Consider the following 19,516-nt stretch of genomic DNA (forward strand, 5'->3'; position numbering starts at 1 on the left):
TCAGCTGTGACCTGTGCAAAACAGCTTCTGCTGTGCAAAACCTTATATAATAACTAGCCATCATGCAGCTTAACTTGCTTTACTGACATAGTGTACAGTACAGTGGTGCCCCGCAAGACGAATGCCTCGCAAGACGGAAAACTCGCTAGCCGAAAGAGTTTTCCATTTTGGAGGTGCTTCGCAAAACGAATTTCCTATGGGCTTGCTTCGCAAGACGACAATGTCTTGCGAATTCCTGCTGGTTTTTTTCCCTTTCCCCCCCTTTTTCTAAGCCGCTAAGCCGCTTATCAGCTGATACGATCAGCAGATAAGCCACTAATAGCCGCTAATAGCCACTAATAGCGCTAATCCGCTAATCCGTCAATGGGCTTGCTTCGCAAGACGAAAAAACCGCTAGACGAAGAGAATCACAGAACGGATTCTTTTCGTCTTGCGAGGTACCACTGTATATACAGTAGCCGCTCTACTGAATGACATATATCTTGCTCACAGCCAGTATTTTCAAAGGTGTGTGTGCAGCAGGATATTTCCAGAAAGGTTTGCTCTCTATTTTTGAAATGTTGGTATTGATACCTTAGATTAACAGAGAGCCTTTCCCTACATTCTCAAAAAAACCCCAAAAACCTAATTTTAAAAACAGACTGTAGTCAGGACTTGCAAACTCCGACCCTGAACAAAATTTGCAGCGCCCACTTTCAGTTTACAAACATAGATACAATAAAGCCTTCAAGCGCCCCTTTACAACCATTATGGTAATACGAGATTTAGAGCTTTCTCTGTAGATAACATGTTATTTGATTTGCTATTTACCCAGTGTTAGAAACTGAGATATGAAAGCTAGGAACTAAATGGCACTTTAAACCTAGGTTATAGGTGCAATAACGGAATGTCTAGGTGCACTTTTTAAAGAACAAGAATGATAGCTGAAAATGAATGAACTGCAGCTAAAATCTTATGTTCATTTTTCACGTGGTCTAGTCCTCATCTAAAGACTTCATAAAACAAAGCCAAGCTTCTTCACCTGCCAGCCCCCTAATATTCTTAAGAGCATGGGTAAGCTAACTAAGGCCCGGGGGCCAGATCAGGCCAATTGCCTTCTGGTCCAAGAATTGCCACGTGGATCGCCAGCGCGCGTTCTTTCCTTCTCTCTTCCTCTCCCTCACACAGGCAGCGGCGCCTCCTCCCTCCCTCCTCCTGGCTTCTCCCTGCCCTGCCTAGAGGAGGAAGGGGGCTGGGCTTTGTTGGTGCCAGCAGCAGCAGCACTTGAGTGACCACCATTTTAAGCAGCCCTTCTCCGGAGCCCTTTTGCGCACCACTCATCGTCCCACCACCGCCACCAGCCCCTGCCGCTCGCAAGACACAGGTAAGCAGCCATCAGGGCTCGTGGTACTCTTGCATCATTTCCCCCCCAAAAATATAGTCCGGCCCCCCACAAGGTCTGAGGGACAGTGGACCGGCCCCCTGCTACAAAATGTTTGCTGACCCCTGCTTTAGAGGGTACCTTCTGCAGTCTTCAGAGAGTGGCTGGAAGTGGGGAGGCAGAAAAAGTCCTCCTTTCTGCACACAAGCCCTGGATTCTCCCTACACCCCCTTCCCGTCATATAAATATATCTTTTTGGCACCACAATTAACACATATTAAAGGCCTATTACAAACTGATGGCAGAGACACCCACCTTGAGTGTCCAGTTCAAAAACCTAAGACTTAATGGTTCTTCAATGATCTGACTCCAAAATTTGCTTTGATTTTAGGCATCACTGTGAGTCTTAGATAGATAACACTTTAACATGCACTACTAAAGAAGCCATCGTAACTAACTGGCTAGTATATTTCAAATTAAAAGCTAATAAAAGTACATTAAACAAGGCAACTAAAACCTAAAAAAAACCATGTTGAGTTTAAAAGAAAAGAAAGTTTTCAAGTCCCCAATCCATGCACGTTTTACTTGGGAGGAAGTCCCATTGAACTTGGTTAGGATTTACTTCTGAGTAACAGGGGCAATTTTAATCTGAAATCTTAGGTGCAGTACTGCGCCCAGAGCTCAGAAACTGCTCACGTTTATGAAATTCCCTGTCGCAAAACGTGCCTAGAACAATGGGAGTTTTGAACGCTATATTTACCAAATATCAAAAAATATACATTTGGAAAAGGTAAAGGTGAAGGAGCCTTGAACGATTACGTCTAGTCAAGGCCACAATGAGGTGCGGCACTCATCTCGCTTTCAAGCCGAGGGTGCCAGCGTTTGTCCACAGACAGCTTTCTGGGTCATGTGGCCAGCATGACTAAACTGGTTCTGGTGCAACGGAACATCGTGACTGGTGACAGAGTGCACAGAAATGCCATTTACCTTACCGCCACAGTGGTATCTGTTTATCTACTTGCACTGGTATGCTTTTGAGCTGCAAGGTTGGCAGAAGCTGGGACAGAGAAATGGGAGCTCACCACCGCCACGCAGATTCAAACCACTGACGGTCCAATCGGCAAGTCCAATTTTGATCTGATTATTCCTCTTAAAAGTCATCATGTAAGGACTGTCAAATGTAAACTTCAGAAAACCTTAAACTGAAAGAATGAATTTCCTTTTTCTATTTAACCCAGATGTGGATTTCGGAACCACAACACAATCTTTTCCCCTTTTTCTTTTAAAGTGACAACTCAAAGCTTTAGTTATATTCAAATCAGTTTCAGACAATGCCAATATTTTGCCCACAGTATTGGAAGTAGATGGATGAAGAGTTCAGGGCAGCTGATATCTTGTATTAGCGTAAACATAAAACGTTCACTTTAACAGAATAGAAAAGAAGTGGGTTACCAATTTGCTAATATGGATATGTGCCCAACTCAGGACAGAGAGGAAAAAAACTCTTGACTTACCTTAGAAAAGGACTCTCATAGGCTGCATTTGCCTCAATGTAAAAACCAGGGATAGGGCAATCTTTGTACTGGAGGACAATGCTTGCCCCAATGTAAAACAGATAAGCACCCTATCCCTAACTTCAGATGTTTTAACGCAAACTTGTTGGGTAAGCCCAATTTTAAAACATTGGAACTACAATATAAAAGAGCCTGTTTCCAGAGAGGAATCCAATACCTGAACTATTGGTAGAGGAGAATCAGGCACATGCAAGGCCTAGGTCAGATGAAACCAAAGATGAAAGATTCTGTTATTAGATCTGATTCACATTCATAGATGAATGGTGTAATGTTCCATGGAGCCAGGAGGGATTTGTCATTAATAAATTATCCTGTTATTTAAAACCTGTTTAATAGCTAGAAAAGAACAATAGTATTCTCAAAACCCATAGTCTGATGGGCACAGCAATATTCAACTGTTCAAAATCGTACATTCGTTTCATTTCACCAATAGCTCTCTAAATCTGGCATGCACCCTGTAAACTAGACATTTTGCAGCAATTGAGGTGCATATGGACTGGTTTGCACCACCAAGAGCTCCCATGGATTGGCAAGCTGCCAAATCCATTTGGCCATGATGCCTGTGAACTGCAGTCCAATGATAACAGAGGACTAGTAAATATAATCTCTAGTTGCTCAGATGCAACTACCACAGTTGGTGATGTGTTGAAACCCATCAGAAGTTGACTTTTCTGGCACCAGGGTGACATATTTTTTGGACTATGCTAATAAAATCATGATTCTTGGGGACGGGGGAGGATAGGAAATAACTGCTTCCAGCACTGCATAATCTATAAGCTTTAGAAAAGTAGAATGTGCAGAGAAAAGACCCATATCATTAAAGGTGCCCCCCCAAAGGAAAAGGTATATACAGACTGCATGGGAAATAATGAGATGCTTTTGTGATGCAGGGGGACGCGGGTGGCGCTGTGGGTTAAACCACAGAGCCTAGGACTTGCCGATCAGAAGGTTGGTAGTTTGAATCCCCGCGACGGGGTGAGCTCCCGTTGCACGGTCCCTGCTCCTGCCCACCTAGCAGTTCGAAAGCACATCAAAGTGCAAGTAGATAAATAGGTACCGCTCCGGCGGGAAGGTAAACGGCGTTTCCGTGCACTGCTCTGGTTTCGCCAGAAGCGGCTTAAGTCATCTGGCCACATGACCCGGAAGCTGTATGCCGGCTCCCTCAGCCAATAAAGCGAGATGAGCACCGCAACCCCAGAGTCAGTCACGACTGGACCTAATGGTCAGGGGTCCCTTTACCTTTTTAAAGGGTCTGTAAAATTGAACAGGGTTCTTTTGCCATCCTCTCTCTAATGTTCTGGATCACAATATTGTAAACTAGCAAATATAAGGCTTCTGAGGTTAAGGCAGCTTTTACAAGAAACTTTTGTTTCTGCAAGAAATACTCCTACAAATCGCTTTGCTATATAATGCAAAGCTCTATAAAACTGACTGCTGATCGCTACATAACTTGACTTTTCAACAATGATGATTACGTATATTTTATTGCAACTGAAAGAAATATTGTTGCTAACATATCTTTTCTTAAACATTAGCAAAAAAAAGGGGGGGAGATATATTCCTTTTCATCCGGATGAATAGAGACAGAAGCAAAAACAGCAAGCTGCATTTTCTTTCCCCTGCTCAGAGCTTCTTTTCCGTGTGCTACGCTGAGACAAAACAGGTTATGCCCTAGGAAAGCATAAAGAAACATTTTGTCATAGAGCCTCTGGTTAGGAAACACTGCCAAAGCCACAGATATCAAGGTACACAGCTGAACGTACTGCAAGGGGCCATGACCTGGTGGCGGGTGGGGGGTACCATGTGGCCAGACATTGTAACCCTCCCCCAACAGAATGTCCTGAATATAAATAGCAGGTTGGGGTCAGACAATCTCATCACTCGCTTTAAGCATCGACAATGCTTTTCATAATGCACCGCCTGTGACCTATTCCACTTCCAGTCTTGCTTTCACTGCTCCAGTCTTCGGACGTACTCTTATAATCTCCAAGACGTACGCCGAAAAACGTACACCTTGGACAGCTATTGCACTCACAGCTCAGCAACTCTTACGCAATGAACTGGTCGTGAGCTGTGTGTCTTCTTGCATTAATTCATTCGTTTCAAAAGGAAGCACGTTCAAGTGCAGAAACATGGCTTGGGCATTAGTTTAGGAAGGAAGTGCAAAGTTATCGGCTGCAACATACAACTGAGCTAGCAATGACTTTGCTTTATTTTAACCTCTTCTCTCTAATTCCATGGATTTAGGGCAATACACCAGAGAGGGGAAGGCTTTACATTTGTTTTTGCAAATTGGAATGAAAACAAACGAACTGAGACATTTTTCAAATCCACCGTTTTAAACCACCTTGAATCCCAAAAAGCATATATGGATAACTGCCCTCCTGCCCACTCCACTGGCCAGCCCCCAAAGAACCCCTCCACAAGACACTTTGCTTAGTTGTCTGCAAGCAACCACCCCAGCTTCTCCCTTCTGTTCCACAGCCCCATTCTGCAACCATTCACCTGTGAGACTCCAGAGGTAAGAGATCCTAGAGAAATTCCACCCTGCCATCAACCTGAGCCTCAACCTGTCTATGCAGCAGGTTAACTTTCTGACTATGCAATGGGCATATAAACACCTCTTTATACTGGAAGCCTGCAGAACACTATAAATATGTATGCTTCTAGCTGACACCTGCAATACACCATGAGTTCCAATGCCTATAGCAAAGTCCTGTGATTCAACCAAAGATAAGTGTCAGAACACTAGCTGTACTTGGCTATCGCCCAAACTATTCCACTGTATTATAGATTATCTACATCCCATCTTGCACGAAGATAATCCGCTCACACAGGCCTGGGGGTGTAGACCTGTGTTTGAATGCAGGCAGCCCTCTAAACTAAAGCAGCTACTCACAAGCAACAAACAAAGAATCGAAGAGAGGGGCAAATGGAAGGGCTGGATGCAGCAGAAATCCCCTGATGCCAACTCTGCCTCCGTATTCACCGAGGACACACCATGACAGGACACAGCAACATCAGCCCTGACTTGGGGCGCTTGTTCACACGCTCCTTTCTCAACATCATGCAGCCTAGGACAAGCCAGCAATGCTCTTCATCTTTTTGCACAAGGAAAACAGGTCAGTTTATGCAAAATAATCAATGGCCACGAATTTGACATTGGAAATGGCAGCCTTCACAAACCAATGGGAGGACTCAGTTTCAACCTCACATGACACTCTAAAGTGCCATTTTTCCTCCAAGGAATCAGAAAGCACAAGACTCCAATGTGAATTAGAACTAATCAATTTTTGAAGCTCAGCATTTTATGAAATAGACAAGAGAAACTTCAGTTCATATTAGGTTTTGCTACAATACATCTCTTAGTCTTTAGGGGGCCACAAGACTGCAATTGTCACCAGCTATGTGTGTAAGTGGACCATATGTATAGAATACACACTACAACGGAGGTCCCCAATGTGGTGCTCCTGGGCACCAGGGTGCCCTCAGACCTTGGCACCCCTTCCACTTTTTGGAGTCGGGCTTTTTAAAAATTCTTTTTGGTTGGGAAGGGTGTCTGATTTTGGTGATGTTGCCTACTTCTTGTTTGTCATTGTGAGGGTGTGTGTAGTTGTTCTGCCCAATTTGTGTGTGGGGGGGGATGTGTGTATCTGAACATCTGGATGTTTTGTAGTGCCCACAACAGTTTCTTAGATTTCCAAATATGCCTCCAGTCCGCAGGACCCTATGCTACAACACACAACCTGTGTTGTGACTACAACCTGAAGATGTAGTCAATAATGACTAGCTTTGTTTCTTTGGGGAGGGGGCAGAAGGAGGAAGATAGGTTTCCGTCTTTATTCTTCCTGAAATGTGAAATAAAATAAATGAAGGAATCCCGTAACCGTGCAACCATGAAGAAGTCTCCTGATTGTGCTCGCTGACATACTTCAGGCAGTAGGGGCAAAGAATTCCGTGGTTGTTAGCTGGCAAGCAACGCACTGCTCTAAACTTAAACTGCTTTGATCAGAACAGCCTGGGATCAGAAACTGGCAGTTGCATTTGGAACCCAAAATTTGCTCCCAGCATTCTAAACAATGACACTGTTGCCGCAGAAAATGGATTAGTCTGTCTATATGACAGATTATAGCTACTGAGATACCATTACTAAAACAGCTGATTCCGTTTCCAGTAGCAGCATAGAAAGGCACACATGTTTAAAAAGAATCAATAAGGGAAAACAACAGCAGTAGTTAGCAGCAGGTGATAATGGTTCCAATTGTAAGAGGTCAGGAAAAAGGGGCAACAGAGCCATTATGCAAGACGAAGACATGAGCGCTCGTCATTTGAAGAAAGCTAACCAGAAAAAGCGAATGTAAGAAAAACTAATGTGGATCTCTTTTATAGCAGCAAGACAGAAACAGCCAGATTATTTATGTATCATGGTGTGTGTAACCAAATTTATTAGGCATAACATTCCCAAGGCACTCTGAACTGCAAAGCTGGAAAAACTTGGCTAGCTTCAAAATTAACAGGTTCTCGGTGTTTTGAGCAATTTTGTTTCCTTTGAAGAGATGTTTATAATACTAAATATATTGGAAATCATGGTTTTCTTTATCAAATTCCAGCCAAACACAATGGGGCCTTGCAGATGTAGTGTCAAATCTTGGCTTAGTTTTAGAAAACAAACAGGCATAAGCAGTGCTCTGTTTTTCTAGAAAAAGAGGTCCTGGAACTCACCATGAACTCACCTTGTTCTCTTATAATGGCAATGGCGCCCACCTGGGAGGTGCCAGAACTGAGTTCCAGCAAGTTCCGGCTGGAAAATAACCCTGGGCATAAGCATGCTAAACCATGTGGTAGTAGCGGTACCTTGGTTCTTGAACTTAATCTGTTCCGGGAGTCCGTTCGGATTCCAGAAAACATTCGCAAACCAGAACACTTACTTCTGGGTTTGCGGCATTCAGGAACCGATTTGTTCAGGAGCCAAGCTGTTCGAGTACCAATGTACCACTGTATATGAATGGGGAACCTGTAGCCCTCCAGATGTTGTTGGGATTTCCAGCTCCTATCAGTTAGTGGTCGGAGATTATGAGCGCTGTAGTCTGACTATATTTGGAAGGTCACAGGTTCATCATTACTGGTGCAGTGCTATGAGAGAGGAGGAGGAAATGGGCAGACCTACTAATTCTTGCAAAAAGGGACGCAGGTGGTGCTGTGGGTTAAACCACAGAGCCTAAGACTTGCCGATCAGAAGGTTGGCGGTTCGAATCCCCGCAACTGGGTGAGATCCCGTTGCTCGCTCCCAGCTCCTGTCAACCTAGCTGTTTGAAAGCACGTCAAAGTGCAAGTAGATAAATAGGGACTGCTCCGGCGGGAAGGTTAACGGCGTTTCCGTGTGCTGCTCTGGTTCACCAGAAGCGGCTTAGTCATGCTGGCCACATGACCCGGAAGCTGTACACCGGCTCCCTCGGCCAATAAAGCGAGATGAGCGCCGCAACCCCAGAGTCGGCCACGACTGGACCTAATGGTCAGGGGTCCCTTTACCTTTACTAATTGTTTCAGAATTAAGCCACTGCTTAGCATTACATCTGAAAAGCCCCAATGAGAGCAATCCAAGACCATTCCAATCAGTGGGAGCTCTGACAATGACTTCAATAGGACATGGATTCCATTCCAATTACCAGTAGCTGCTTTCCTCTAAATTATTATGGACAAGGCCAAATGAACACCGAAATTACTCATGAACATCTGCTCCTGCAGATAAAAGAGGCCCATAGCATCAGCCTATAAATTTATGTGATTCCCTCAAGACAAGTGTCTCTCCTTGGACTTTATTTTTATAAATCTACGGCTGAGTCAGAAATTAGTCATCAGAGATTATGGCTTCAACTGTCAATAAAAATCGCATGAACTACTCAAAAGGGTTTCAGAAACAACTTTGCACTGGGCTTCTCAATGCCATTTTCAGCTCTGTCTTTACCTTGTTAACCGTTTCCTGCCATATGAACATTGGTTCTAAACCCATTAACACACAGCTCCATTATTATCTACATGTCTATACATAGCTGTAAGACGAGAGATGGCCTGTGCAGAAAAGTCTGATATAATCCTACCATAAGTACAATCCTACTTTAAAACTGCTGGGACATATATGGTCTTCCAACATCATGATATATCACCAGCTAAACATCGTGATATACCAATATATCACAATGTTTGAAACAAGGGCGGAACTAGGTAGAAGCAAACAGCAGGGCTGGGCAATATCTGTTTTTCAAGCAGATACATCACCAGCTGAACACTGCAATATACTGATATTTCACAATGTCTCAAATAAGGATGGAGCTACGTAAAGGCATTGGTTGGCTTCACGGTTTCCCCCATGTTGTGATTTTTGCATAGCAGACACAAACAAACATCATGATTCACAATATATTGCCAGGTCAAAAATTATGAAACCAATATCATGATGGGGACTTGAAACCGGTTTTGGATTTTATATATATATACGAAAGCATATATATATATATATATATATATATATATATATATATATATATGCAGGTTTTGGTGTCTTCGGGTGTCTTCCCGTGTAAGAGTTGGGGTGTCTAGGCGACGTTTCGACGAGGTCTCACTCGTCATCTTCAGGCTGGTGCTTTCGGCTTCTTGTTACTAGAACAGAGCAGGATCTCAGTGTTTGAGTTCCTATAAATACTGTTGAGGGGGTGTGGTGTATAGCCTCCAACGTTCTGGGCAGAGAGGAAGTTCCCAGGTTAGTGTGCCTTTTCTTCTTTTGTTCATTAATTACTTGAGGGATATCTTGAGTGATTTCTTGAGTGATATTCTGAGTACCACTTAGGAGGGTCATTAGGTGTGGATTAGTTGCTAAAGCTTTCGTGTCTTGACCTCTTGAGCTTGTGAAGAGTTTTTCTGAGAAGATGGCTGTACTGCACTTAGTTGTGCTCTGGCTTGGCTTCGTGTATAGGGGCGAGCTGTGGTTTTGTGCCCTGTGCCAGCCAGATCTGTGTAGGGATTGCAGGGGGGTGCAGCATCCGGAGGTGCCACTATGGTTTCGCTACTGGATGGTGTCTGTAATTTATCTGTGGAGAGGGTCTGGGTTTGGGTCGAATAAATGCACGTATCGCAGAACACAAGAATGCCGTCAAAAAAGAAGAAAAAACTTCCTCTCTTTACCAACACATGAAAGAAACAGGACACGAAATTAATTTTGCAGATTCCAAATTGCTCTTTAACATGGAACATCACCACAAGAGAATAATCATGGAAGCCATCGAGATAGAGAAACACCCTCACAACATGAACAAGCGTGACGACACGTCCCGCCTGCCAGACATCTGGAAATTAGCCCTCCCCACAAAAACCGACACCAGAACCAGAGGCACACAGAACGCCATCTCCAATCAACCACACCAGACCCAAACCCAGACCCTCTCCACAGATAAATTACAGACACCATCCAGTAGCCAAACCATAGTGGCACCTCCGGATGCTGCACCCCCCTGCAATCCCTACACAGATCTGGCTGGCACAGGGCACAAAACCACAGCTCGCCCCTATACACGAAGCCAAGCCAGAGCACAACTAAGTGCAGTACAGCCATCTTCTCAGAAAAACTCTTCACAAGCTCAAGAGGTCAAGACACGAAAGCTTTAGCAACTAATCCACACCTAATGACCCTCCTAAGTGGTACTCAGAATATCACTCAAGAAATCACTCAAGATATCCCTCAAGTAATTAATGAACAAAAGAAGAAAAGGCACACTAACCTGGGAACTTCCTCTCTGCCCAGAACGTTGGAGGCTATACACCACACCCCCTCAACAGTATTTATAGGAACTCAAACACTGAGATCCTGCTCTGTTCTAGTAACAAGAAGCCGAAAGCACCAGCCTGAAGATGACGAGTGAGACCTCGTCGAAACGTCGCCTAGACACCCCAACTCTTACACGGGAAGACACCCGAAGACACCAAAACCTGCATTCCTGTACCCGTGAAAATCTACGAAAGCATATATATATATATATATATATATATATATATATATATCGCTCAGCCCTAACGCACATCATGATTCGCGATATATTGCCATGAAGCTGATATCAAAATACGGATTTCAAACTGGTTTTGGACGCTATATCGATATATCACCCAGCCCTAGAAGCCACAGAAGTTGAGTACAAGCGTTTGAATAAAACTTTGAAATATACAGCATAAGAAGAGCGCTGCTGGATCAGGCCCATGGCCCATCTAGTCCAGCATCCTGTTCTCACAGTGGCCAAAGAGATGTTCTTGGGAAGCCCAGAAGAAGGACCCAAGCACAGGACCCCTCTACCCTCCAGCTAACTCCAGTAACTCGTGAATACATTTTTTAACAACCAACTGTTAAAAGCTGTGGATTCAACATGCATTATTTCATCAATTCCTAGGGCCATTCTATACATTAATTACATTTTTCCTGGGTACAAACTTTTTCCAGGTAGGGAAGCAAGTGTGCACAATAATGTCTGACAGGAAGTGCTAATGTTCTTCCTGACATTTACAGTGGTACCTCGGGTTACATACGCTTCAGGTTACATACGCTTCAGGTTACAGACTCCGCTAACCCAGAAATAGCGCTTCAGGTTAAGAACTTTGCTTCAGGATGAGAACGGATATAGTGCTCCGGCGGCACGGCGGCAGTGGGAGGCCCCATTAGCTAAAGTGGTGTTTCAGGTTAAGAACAGTTTCAGGTTAAGTACGGACCTCCAGAACGAATTAAGTACTTAACCTGAGGTACCACTATATATGCTGCCCTTATAGCAAGCAGCGCAAAGAGTTAAAGACTGCTGCTGCTGCTGTTGTAGTAGTAGCTCAGCTGTTACAAAACCCAATACAAATATAGGATTATCAGGACGGAGAGACACTGATTTAGGATAGAATTGAGTCATTGCGTTATTTTTGCTTCATAAGGGGGAGTAAAATAACCATTTTGCGAATGCATTGCTAAGTATAGCAGTGAGTGAAGAGCTGACAGGATCTTTTAAGCACATAGTTATGGAGAAGAAATAACTAACTGAACAAAAAAGTAAGTGGCTTTCCAAGACAGCACTGGCCTTTCGGCAGCGCAGCCTGGTAATGAAGTGTTTAAACAAAAAAGGGAATTGATGGAATGAACACACTGCAGCTGTAGAAAAGGATCAGGAACTCCCATCAGCTGTTTGCCCTGCTTGTTTGTTCCAAAGACTTGCATCCATCCTATTGCATGAAATTTAATCCCTGTCTCCCACAAAATAAAGTCTGGCTATATTTTTAAGAATGTTAAGAAGATCCTGCTGCCCATCTAGTCCAGCATTCTGTTCTCACAGTGGCCAACCAGATGTCTGTGGGGTTCCTGCAAGCATAAACCATCAAGAGTCCGAACTGGGTGCGTCTAACACAGGGGTCGGCAACCTAAGGCCCAGGGTCGTTTAATTGGCCCATGGACCCCCGGCGCCCGCTCAGTTGGCTCCGAGCAGAACGGGGACCGCCTTTCGCAACGCTGGCTGGCTTCCCATTGGCTGCAGGAAGCTTGTGCAGCCAATGGGAAGCTGTGCACGCCTCCTCTGTGCCAGAAGGAGCGCTGGAAATAACGTTTGCACGTGCGCACACACTCCGGCCCACCACGGTGTCTGCGGGAACTGGCCCAAGCCACAAAAACTTTGCCGACCCCTGTTCTAACAGCAGTGGGCTCCCTGTGTTTGAACTGTTGTGCATGAGCATTGGCCCACATTGCCCTGACAAGACACACACAACCGGATTAACAGTCAAGTGTTCGAAGGGAAGCGGTGACCTGGATGCAGTCTTACAGTCTGCGTTGGCTGTACCAATTATGTGTTAGTACAACCAATCCAGCATGGATGTTCTGTGGCTCCTTGAGCGTTGTGAGATCCTTGTCCCACACATTACCCACAAATAATCAAGGGCTCCATGTGTCAACATCTTCTGCACATTATGTTACAATTCTTGCAGGACTGAGCACTATTTTACTATTTCACAACTTTTCTATAATCCACTTGACACACCTTTCTTAAACATCTGACCCCATGCTTCTTCCCTAAGGAGGAAACAAACAAATACTATAACCAAATTTATCAGAGTAATATCATAGAATCGTTTAATTGTAAGCGTTGGAAGGGGAGACCATGGGGGTAATACAGTCCAACCCTTTGCAATGCATGTATCTTTTGCCCAATATGGGGTACGAATCCCTGAAATTAAGCGGCTCACGCTCTACCGTTTTAAAAATAAAACCACACAGCAAGTCTGATAATGTGTGTTGATATATGTCTGCAGGCTTAACACGCAAACTTATGCTGATGTTCGGCCCCTACTAGAATGGACTACCAAATCATAAAAAGTAATCTGACTATTATTAATAATTAAAAGGCTGCGGGGAAATCTCGGGAAAGGTCAAGGATAAGGAGAAAGAAATGAATTCCTCCCTCAAGGTTAGGACAAAGTTATCGTTCGGTGACACAGTACAGCAGTGCTGATGAAAGCAATATGGCTGTCAAATATTCTCACAAGATTCCAGTTTCACAATCCTAGTGAAATTCACACCAGCAGAACCTCCTTGCAGCACAATTACACTGGTACCTGATGCGTACGAAATTCAGAAATAACTTAAGGGCACTTTCATTCCTGCGAAGTTCCAAATAGATTTCTACTCACGTGGGTTGCTTGCAATATGATGCATAATGTTAGTCACTGCATTCTAAGCCCTGTCTCTTACTCCATCAATATTACGGCTCAAAATACATGATCCAACCAAAATTAAGCACTTTTCGGTTCCACTGGTTTCAATAGAAAAAAAATAAGCATGTTAATCCTCTACCACTGAAATTAAGGTGCTTGACTTTAACTGGACTATGCCATATAGTTGTACAAATTACTAGGCCTAAATGCCTGAAGTCTCAAAATATTTAATAAAGACAAGGCTGAAGCACTTTTACAAGCTATATAGGTCAATAACCTGGTTTAAACTTACTGACTTTTTCAAGAGAGAGAAGGGGAGATTTACACACAAACACACACGTGAATCTATACACACAGAAGAAAATGAAGCACTATCTTCCAGTGCTCTTCAATCAAGTGAATGCTGCAGCATGCAAAATGTCAAGGCCTATCTCAGGAAATACACAGCGCTTATCTCATCACTATGTTGACAAGTCCTCAAGTAGTAAAGGTGGCAATTCTATGTAAATTAACTGGTATCAAAAGTTCATCATAATTAACCCCTCACAACAGAAAAGTCCTGACCCTTTTTAAAGCAAACCTGTAGACGTATAACATTATTCAAGGAGGTTTACATGAACTGTAATGGAGTCAACTGCAAAACCGACTCGGAAAGTTAGGTCAACTTAGGGCACTTCCACACTTCTGTTTGCTCCGCCGCTCCGCCCCCCACAAGAAAACCTGCGGTTTACTATTGAATCAGAAGAAATGACAATCAGGTTTCCAAGGATTGCCGTTTGTTCTAGTTTTAATGGCAGGTTTTTCAGGGGAAAGCAGTGGTGCAAAGCCAAACTGCTCAGACTCATGCCTGGAGAGACAATTCAAAGTGTGGCAAGCCCTTATACTCATGCAAGTGTTATTAAATAATAAGATGCACAGAGATGTAGATGTAACATGCAAACTGACTGCAGGGGTTAACCTCATTAAGATTAGGCAAGTCTCACCCCTCAATATTTTTAAAGGTCCACCTTTTTGTCATGACCTTCACTGACTAATTCTAAACTGAGCTGCAGAAATGGCGTCTTCTCTCTTTCTACGGTTAGGTTATGCAGGCCTACTTTATACTGGCTTAAGTTGTTTTTAAATTATGCTTCATTGTTTTGTTGTGCATCTTGTAATCTACTTTGTCAAGATTTGTCTCTTAAAATGTGGATTATAAAACTGTTAAATAATGAGCAAATAAAATAAGAAAGAGTTATCTGGCCAATTTTGCTATTCATTGTTATTCCCATTAGCTGGAGCATCCTAGAACAGGCACACAAGGATGAGTTGGCAACTGTAAGTCGGCAATAAAGGAAATGAATATCAGGGGAGATACTTGAAATGTTCTGGACAAAAAAAAAGGAGATGAAGGGGGTTATATATAAAATCATCTTATTTCAATACTGGATTTATTAATCTCTAGTATCTAACCTTCCATTGGTTCTCTGCTCACAAGCATTAACATGAATTAGAATCGGCATGGGTATCATGCTTTGGAAGGATAATGGGAAAGGAATCTCTTCTGTGCTGCTGTTAGAAGTTATGTAAAGCGCATTGTGCGATAGGACTAATCTACATAAACTGAACCTGAAGGAGCTCGGCCTATGGGATGAGCTGCAATGATAGCTTCCGAGCATCAGCATTGCTACTGATTACCGGGAGGAGAAGGGGAAGGGATGTGGTGGCAGAAAGGTCAGGGCTGTGGAGATCAACTGATGGAGTAATGGATTGACTCCCCCAGTGTGCTTGCATCAGCCATAATCTCACCTCCACCTCCACCTCTTTCTCTCTCAGTAAGGCATCAGCAAGGCTGCTTCCAGGAAACTAGAACTGTGGCCCCACCCCACTAAGAGACCCACTTCTGCATAGCGTATAGGAAGTTCCCTGTCTTGATGTAACTAGTCAGTTATTGGGAAGTGAACAGAGAGAGAGAGACTCCCACAGAATTAAATGCACATGCTAGAGACAAGCTAGAAATGCACAGTGCTAGGAAAACATTTTGCATTTTCTAGGAGAGATAATGAAACCACGACAAGAACATTAAAATACGAGTACTACAGAAGTGGTTCATTGATAAAAGTGGATGGCACCCATCATTACTTAGCTTTCAAAACAAAGATTGGGGCTTTGATCACAGACTACATTCCATTTCATCTTCAAGACACACTTCTTCAACTTCCCTTTGCTAATGTAAGCTCTTTAACGGCATGTCAACTGTTTCCCACTCTCTCCCAAACCTCAACCAAAGAAACGCTATTGGATATACACACAAGTATTCACAGTGCTTTAACACTATCTGGAGGTGTTAAGAAAATACCATACTGAGCATCAAGGAAATGCTGGCACCTAAGCAGTATGCATGCAGCAGTTTCCATTACTATAAAATTCTGAGAAGGCAGTAGCAATCCTAATTAAATTGACTTATTCACGAATGCAAATTGATGCACACTCTGGCCTTGCTTTTGTTCTTTTTAAAGGACCCAGGCTACTGTTCCACCCTTAATTAATTGGAATTGCCCTTGAAGATAATGATAAAGAGACATTGTGACAAAATTACTACAAGTCAGATAGGCTGAGATTTGAGGGTGTTGAATTTAGTGATATCGTGCACGCTGTGAAAATACATATAGACTAAGCAGACCTTTCTAAAATAAAAAATGCACGCACACATTGCATAAGCAGAGAATAAGCAATAAGGGTCTTTGTTTCCTTTACTCTTGTGGCAGCTAAATGATAAGATCAATATAAGCCCTGCAAACATACAAATGTCTCTGAGTTTGTGTCTTCCGTCCGCTTAAATCTCACCAAATCAATAATCTTACTTTGCCTTACATAGCTAGGCTGATAGAATGTGCTGCTTTGCATTAGTTCGGGCTAAATGCATGATGAAATTAACAAAATATTTTCATGTACCATATTACAGTGATACCTCGGTTTACGAACCTAATCCGTTCTGGAAGTCTGTTCTTAAACCAAAGTGTTCTTAAACCAAGGTGTGCTTTCCCATAGCAGCAGGGGGACTCAATTTACAAATGGAACACACTCAACAGGAAGCGGAACACGTTCTTATCCCAAGGCAAAGTTCACAAACCAAAACACCTACTTCTGGGTTTGCAACGTTCTTAATCCAAGTTGTTCATAAACTAAGCTGTTCTTAAACCAAGGTACCACTGTACTGGTAAAATATAGGTATGCTTTCACTAAAGTATCAGCTACAAGTGCTATAGAGACATGCCTGCATCTAGCATAGGTGTTTGTGCAAAACCTGCTTATGCATGTGGATTCCCTTGCTGGATCGTCAACAATGCACACCCACGCACAAAGAAGATTTGCCTCTACCTTTTGCACATTTGGACATGAGCTATCTGATGCATTTGCCGCTTGCTCTAAACCAAGGTTTTCCAAACTTGGGTCTCCAGCTGTTTTTTGGACTACAATTCCCATCATCCCTAGCTAGCAGGACCAGTGGTCAGGGATGATGGGTACTGTAGTCCAAAAACAGCTGGAGACCTAAGTTTGGGAAACCCTGCTTGAAACCAAGGGTGGCTAATCTGTGGCCCTCCAGATGTTGCTTGACTCCAGCTGCCAGTAAGCCTGAACGGGTGAACATGCTGACTGGGGCTGATGGAAGCTGGAGTTAAACAACTGGAGGTCAAAATTAGCCACCGGGTCTTTACAAATTATGGGGAGAATCGGGCATTTCTCTCTGTGTCACAACACAACCATAGCCTTGGCTTGCACACATTACCGTGCACACTTATGCCATGATCAGAACCACACTCCTCTGCTGAAGATTTCTTAATGCCATATAACGTTTGATTTCCAAGCAGCGAAAATGTGACATTCATAACAAGTTTGTTCTACCTGTCATGGTTTACTTCAGGTTTCCTGAAGAATCATTCAGACCTAAAGCAAAAAAGAAGAAGAAGCAAGAAATGAAATATTAGCCACTTTAAAGCTGTATTAGTTTGAATTTAGTGTTTAATAAACATTTCATTTGAGTTACTTTTGTTTGGAGGATGACTCATTATTTACAGGACAAAAGGCAACTGGAAGGCAAGCTGGTGTAAGGCATGGGAGGAAGGGTTTTCAATTAGAGCGTATAGCAACTGGTCTCCCACCATTTGCCTCTTACACAACATCTAGAACACACCAGGCTTCATAAAGTCATTACCGTAAAGGTCTTACATCCAAGTCAATTCCCCAGTCTGCCCAACTCACCAAGCAGGCACAGACTCCCTTACCTTGATGTACCTGTCTGCTTGATCTGGAAGCAGGCGATTTGCATAGGAAATATTTCTGTTTGCATCAAAAGACTTTCTGGCGGCACCACAGAATTAACTAATTTAGCGTATTCACTTTACTTGTATTTTAGTAAACCAAGCTAAAAACCTTGGAACTGCCAAGTTTGCCCAATGTTGCATTTGCAATTTGCATCAGTTCATTGTTACCAATGAACTTAAGCAGGGTGGGTGGCCGAATAATGCCCCGGGGAAATGTTCCACTCTACCTTACCTACCTACTTTTGACCTTGTCTTGCTTTTGGCTCTTTGGATTTTTGCCTTTCTGGTCCAGAACTTAATCCCTAGTCGTGGTCCGTCTCAGAGCACAGATCAGGCTTGACAGCTACGCAAACTGGCACAACCTTTACTACAGGGTGCAAATTTAGCTGTCACTTCTTGCACAACTACAGCATCAGTGTGCGCCCATTTCGCATGTTGAACAATGACTTGTAGCGCACTGCTATTATGCTGTACCACAAATACAGCAGAATCCAGTAGGTGCCAAGGCCCAAGTTTTACTACTAACAAGCCATAAAACGATGGGTAAGGCTGCATCCTGCATCCTTACCAGCAACGAAACACTGGAAGTGGAATTTATTAATGGAGTGAGAGAGCTAATAAGATTTTAGAGCTGCACAAAGTTATTTTTGTCAATGATGTAAGCAGAAGTGACTCAGAACAAGACAGTATTTGTGTAAGATGCTAGATCACTTCTCTGCTGTTGTTTCTTTCTTTCTTTCTTTACTATACCTCAGGAAGACAGTGACTCACCAATGCACTTGCTTTGCATACAGAATGATGACTAAGTGCCTAAAAAACATGGTCAGAATCCTGGCTCAAGGAGCCCGTTTTCCATTACAGTAATAGGAAAAGGCAAGTAAAGTGCTCTGCAGAAAGTTTTTTTTTTGCAGTCTAATAATAACGACCATAATACAATACCAAAAATAACGTCGTGATTTTCTAACAAACTCTTAGAAAATAGATCTGAACACGGATCACCAAAATAAAAAGACAATTAAGTAGGTAGTAGTAGCTGGACTGGATGAGTCGCAACTAAGTAGAGAAGAAAAAATAATAATCTCTAAAATGGTCGTTTTCTCCATTTCAAAAGAGGATTATAACTATTTGTACCTCCTTCTAGTACTATTCTAAAATGAGTTATCTACATCAAATGTAAAAGAGGTAGAATTCACTAAGTCACATTAAGGGTGAGCACAACAGAATAAATGTCAAGCAGCCATCAAGTAATGATATGAAAATAAGTCAACCCTGGATGTTTTAACACTTCACTCAGAAAGTGGACAGAAAATACGACGCGTCAAAAATCGTTAAACTAGACACGAACTCTGTGTTGTTGCTACCTTCACTGCTATTTACAATCTCAGGGGTCCCTGTAGACTTTCATGAATGTAGAGTTTCATGAATGAGATCCAAAGGAAACAAAGACAGGCAAAAGGAACAGCTCTTGAAATGCGAGCACTGTTTTACATTTTAGTTTGTAATATACCAATACGAAACATCCAGGTCCCCCCTAGGGATGCAATGGTAAACACACTTAC

The 19,516-nt window shown here is 43.0% G+C and overlaps 1 protein-coding gene across 13 annotated transcripts in view; it reads right to left on the minus strand.

The window, feature by feature from the left end:
* Nucleotides 1-19,516, minus strand: part of OSBPL6 (oxysterol binding protein like 6) — a 107,679-nt gene that overhangs the window by 60,747 nt on the left and 27,416 nt on the right. For 11 of the 13 annotated variants that reach the window (XM_081207565.1, XM_081207553.1, XM_081207559.1 and 8 more), the window contains one exon: nucleotides 17,539-17,580. The exons of 1 other annotated variant lie outside the window; for it this stretch is intronic. The gene's annotated coding sequence lies outside the window, so the exon portion shown is untranslated. Of the gene's footprint in view, nucleotides 1-14,217; nucleotides 14,238-17,538; nucleotides 17,581-19,516 lie in introns of those variants that run through there. One more of the 13 variants, XM_081207564.1, reaches the window with a different exon arrangement.

The sequence above is a fragment of the Podarcis bocagei genome (assembly GCF_964188305.1).
Source record: "Podarcis bocagei genome assembly, chromosome: 1".
Lineage (NCBI taxonomy): Eukaryota > Metazoa > Chordata > Lepidosauria > Squamata > Lacertidae > Podarcis > Podarcis bocagei.